This window comes from Corvus brachyrhynchos, unplaced genomic scaffold (genome assembly GCF_000691975.1).
Source record: "Corvus brachyrhynchos isolate BGI_N302 unplaced genomic scaffold, ASM69197v1 scaffold105, whole genome shotgun sequence".
NCBI lineage: Eukaryota > Metazoa > Chordata > Aves > Passeriformes > Corvidae > Corvus > Corvus brachyrhynchos.
This window is the reverse complement of record NW_008238452.1, coordinates 388394-393830: the sequence shown is the minus strand read 5'-3', so window position 1 is coordinate 393830 and position 5437 is coordinate 388394.

Below are 5437 nucleotides of genomic sequence, written 5' to 3'. Positions count from 1 at the left end.
GGCTGCAGACTTCTTCAGAGCATATTGTGCCAACCCTCCACTTCCTCTAAAATCATAATCACCTCCGGAGCTCTTCTCACCACACCCAAGTGCTTCGCAAGTATTCATCCATTCATGACAAAATACATTTGGCAACACTGTTACAGCCTTTCTTCAAACCACGAAACCGGGGCATATGTTACATGTGTTAACACACAATACCACAGGGTATTCAACACCCTTAGCTACAAGATCTTTCCTTCCCCTCTTTCTGCACTGTATACTGTAACAGAAGCCAAAGTGCTGCAGGTATGAACCAGCTCGGATTCAGCATCACCAGCACTGCTCATGGTGTGCTCTGATCAAACAACAAAAGCTTTCTCGGGAAACATCTTGTCCCGGAATAAAAATGGGGTACCTTTTGAGTGCCTCATTCCAACACACAAACTGCAGGACTGACAGGCAGCAGAGATGGATCTTTTAGTAACAGATCACCACGATTTACAAGCTCACTAGAAGCAACATCAGGAACTTTGAAATCCAACATTTCTTAAGTCTGCTTATGCAACTCGCATACTTTGCTAATCATGTTTCCATAGTTTTGCTGAGTGAGGTGTATTGTCCCTGTGCCCTGTAGCTGTGAGATCCTGCTGATCAGAGCAACCTTGCAGCTCCGTGAGGTAGCAGCAGCAGGGCTGGCTCAGCCTCTGGAGATCCCACTGCTGCACCAACTTCTGGTGAGGGAAACAATCTTCTGGTGTGAGTTTTAATTGAAAAACTGTAATTGTAGCAACACCAGGCCCCAACTTGCATAATGAATAGAGTGTGGACCACTGAAATCTACAGCACATACTCCTACTTCACCTAATTGAGAACAGCTCACAGTCAGGAGCTTTTCCATATGCATATGTAAAGCCTGCTAATAAAAGGCGAAAGGGAACTAAGTTTTGTTGTTAGGCTCCAGGAACTTAGGAAGCTTCTGAAAAGCCTGATAGGGAATTTAGCTTTGTGGTTATAGCCTGACTGGTTTTGCCTTTAAGTCTAAATGTTTTGGGGTGGTTTTTTTTTTTTTTTAATTTTTCTTTCTTACCATTTGTTTTGCTGCAGTTATACTTTTATAGCCATTTCCCTATCCTTTAGTAATTGTGACCACCTTTTTCTGCTATTCGATGTTGTTCTATACAGATGCTTTTCCTTTTCCACTTTCTCCTGCTTCCTTACCACCATTCAGAGTAGCAAGTGTATGGATAAGTGTGCACATGCTTCAGATCTACATTCAGGTCTACAGAGGGGCCTGAAGAACCCTGAAAATAATTATTCTGAGAAAAACTCTGTTCATCCTCCATAGGAATTGCATGGAACATATGAACTTGCACAGTTTCCGCCATGCAGTCCAGCCACTAAGCAGTTGTGAGAGGAGGTGTCTAGCACAGACTTTTCAAAGACCAACTTATAAATTTCTGAGAGTGAGGAAGAGTTTCAAGGAACAGCTTCTGTGGAAGAAGTTCCGAGGACTTAATCCCTTTGGTGTATCTTCCTGAGAGCGGCAACAAGTACTCCTGAGACCTCCATCTGCTAAAGTCACTATTCCAAAATGTGGAGGTGGTAAGATTTTGAATTGAATATTGCAATTTTTTTAGCACAGACAAAAAAAAATGTGATCATTGCCTCATAAGTGACTAAACTGCTTTCCAACTGGAACCTCCTCAATACTGAAACTGAGGTGGGTAAGACTACGGAAAAATTTTCCCTAGACAGATGCAGTTTTAGGAGAAAAAGCAAGCACCTGAGCACAGGATCTTACCAAGGGAAGACTCAAAAAATACAGTCTTGAATACTGGTAGTGAAAGTAGCTCCACCTAGAATAGGTAAAAAAAATACAGATGTGCGCACTCTTCCTAAGTGATGGCATAATTATAACATCTCTTTTGCCATCTTTTTCATTTTCCTTCCTAGTTGGTGCTATTGTTATCTGCTGCGTAGTTGGCACGATGACTCAGATGATAGAACTATGCTGGAAATTATATATACATGGAACACTGAGGCCCAAGAATGCAAATTCTTCTGGGCAAACAATCTAGAGTTTAGGGCTTTTTTGCATTTATTCTGTCAAGCACTAGACATAGAGTATTATGTCTAAGAATAGAAGTTTTATATTTGAACTACTGCTTTCAAGCTGAACCTGAAAACAAATGGTGCCTTAGTTCAAGGTTTGAACTTGCTGTTGAAAAGAAAATCAACACTGCAATTTTCTTTATCATGAGCAACTACATCTACCTATGGCTTTGAGTGTATTATAAGAAGCTTAACAGAGTCTCAAACAGTGGAGTTTTCCACTGTAGTTTTGCCCTCATTTGCTCTGGTAATCATTCAAGCTTAGCAGCACTGGTTGAATTCAGATACAGGTCAACTGTATTTTGATGAAGTTCAAAGAAATGGGTGCAGCTGATTGAGCCATACCATAAAAAAAATAAATTTATAGAGAAAATAGTGTCTTAATGATGCCTGTCCAGATCAATGTGATCATATTTTGCTTTTCATCTGATTCAGTATCAGGCTTCTTTCTATGGAGTAAACTATCTTCCTGAAAATTCTAGCTAGATGATAAGTAATTTGCCTTACTGAAGAATCTTTTGTTAAGAAATATCTTCTGTGATGTTAGATGTCACCTCTTGTCTCCAAGTAAACAGATAAAATCAGTATTTTTGACTGATCACCTTGTATAAAGTCATTTTCACTTGTTTATAATGTATCTGCAGCACGACAATAAAAGTGAACTTAAAGATTGTCAGATTTGTGACTAATTGTTACATTAATAGTAATGGGACATGAGACAAGCTTATAGGAATCAGGCCAAATGTTAGTGTAAAGCCACACATACGGAAACAACTGTTTTGAAGTGACCAGGACCTTGGCTGCTCTGATCTGGACACTGTAAAAGGCCTGACTGATAGAAAATGTTCAGAGCTTAACTGTGGAAAAAATAGTTTTCTTCTATTTATTTCAATGCAGACTTGAATCAGCTAAAATCACAAGGGATTTTCTTTTTTCTTTTTTTTGATAAACATTATGATAGACTCTGAAAGCTGGAGAAGGTGGGATAATAGCAGTAGACTGTACCAGTCTACTGTTTCACACTGAACAGCTTCTTGCTGCTTGAGTAGTCTCCCTGAAATGTGCATTGAATGTCTGGGGGTGAAGAAAAGGAGGCAGAAGTCGGCCTTAAGAAACTCCTACAGGATGCATTCACTGTAATTCTGTTCTAGGCTCCTGGCACCTTCTGGAGACGCTCCATCATATCTGATCACTGGTGGAGTACAGAGCATGTAATGAAGTCATATTTTATCGTCGCTTATTAAAACAGCCGTCTAAGGTCATAAATACAACGAGTTTTTATCACCAGGAGGACTCCCATAAGTGTGAAAGGGATGATTAACATCGTATCTCTAGTTCTGCTTACATCTTCAAACTTGTGGCAGATTCTTGTCTCCCGGGTTGTTTAAAAGCCATCAGAAAATGTCTTAATCACTGGTGACCTCTGCAAGAACTTTGGTGGCTTCCATATCGATCTGACATACGGAGTGCTCCTCAGGCAAACGTGAAGACAGACTTTTTTTATTGATTAGCCAAATTGTCTAGCCTTCCTGTTTTGTCTCCTCTCTGGCAATTAAGAGAGAAATCCATTGAGGGAGTGGTGGCAGTGAACCTTCCCCTCTGATACAAATAACCTTAATCGGGCCTCTTAGTTCATTTGTGAAATTGTTCTGTATCGACTTAGCTTTGAAGCAGGATTTCGTCCTATGGCCCCATCAGTAATACATGTACATCTTCCTCTTAGGCAGCAGGCTTTTTCTAACCATGATATCTTTTGCTTCTTATTTACAATCCTAATCCCATCATTGATTCCAATAATCTTTCCTGCACCATGAGCTGTTATTTTCTTGATGGAGAACCTGGGTGGGTTCTGTTATTTTTTTTTTAACTGAAATAATTAATATTACAACAAGGAATGACAATCTAGGAGCTTTGAGGGACAAGGGAAGCCAATTCTCAATGTGCTTTTAACATCCAGACAGTAAAGAGGCGACAATGTTCCTCAGACTGAAACTAAGACTGATACCTAAAATAGAACCAGAAGATAATTTTGGTGACTCAACTAAACAATAGGGATTAGCTTTCTACACCCTAAAATATGATTGTGTGGGTTAGGATAGTGATTGTTTATTCCAGAGCACAGTATTTGGATGTTTCCTTACTCGTGTGACTCCTTTTGTGTCTGAGAAATGGAAACACTACATTTAGCTAATGAGAAATGAAGCATTTCCTCACCTCTTCCCCAGTAATCACTTATCTAACCCCAAAGCCCAAGTGAATGTATTAATCCTTTACCTCCATCTTCCCCATCTCTGTTTTATACTGTTTCATGGAAGGCCAGGATTTGTTCATCTTATTTATGTGAAACTCATATTTTAGACTTGGAGCCATCTAGATAAATAATTGGGATTGTTCATAGCTTATGTCACTATGACTTCAGTGCAACTCTGTGATGAAGGGCAAAGGAACTTGTATAGGGGAGAGGGGATGCCCTGGCCTTGGGGCACTAGCACAGGCTGGACCTGGGACTGAGCACCCTCCAGAGCTGGCAGCTCTTCCCCCTCTTTTGCACATGCATTCAGTTTTGTGTGTTGATGATTCACTCTCCTACTGTGTATGAGTTAAATGCAAAAATTTTATCTTTAAAATAATCTGTGAAATTTGGTAAATGGAGGTGCCAAGGAAGTTCTGTGTGAGCAGGAGCATTTAGCATCTGTTCTCCTTGTTAGAAAGTGCCCCGTTGTACTTGGGGTGCCAAGGAGGGTTTTGGCAGGGGGGAAAGGTTGTACTTACCCAGGTGCCATCCCTGTCAGCACGGAGGATTTATAAACCTGGCATCCTCTCTTTCCATCTCCAAATCACAGCACAGAGTGAAATGCAGTGATATGAAAGATTAGTCTTCATTCGGCAAAGGAATTGCCAAATTAAATCATGACAGATGGAAAACCTAAAGGCCACAGTGTCAGGGGTCTGTCCATAGCCCTGGGCTTTAGGAAGAGGTAAATACACAGATCTCAGCTGGTGCTGCAGGAGGTACGTGTCCGGTGGAAAGCCAGCGCTCGGACTGTGCCGAATCGATACCTGCTATCGAAAGGAGCAGCGCACAGCGTTAGGGCCAACCCAGTGTTATTAGAAAATGATATATTGCACATTAGGATGGATAATTCATGTCGCCTTCACCGGCTCAGACCGTCGTGAAAATCCATAAATCATTTTCTCGTTCATGTATCGCCTAAGTGCGATTTGTCACTCGGCATTAGCGGGAGGGCGGCCGCGGATCCCTGACGCTTCCCAGGCACTGCTCGGAGACCCAAAATGGAGACCCGGCTGCGCTTGGAATCGCGGGGGCAGATCGGATCCCCGG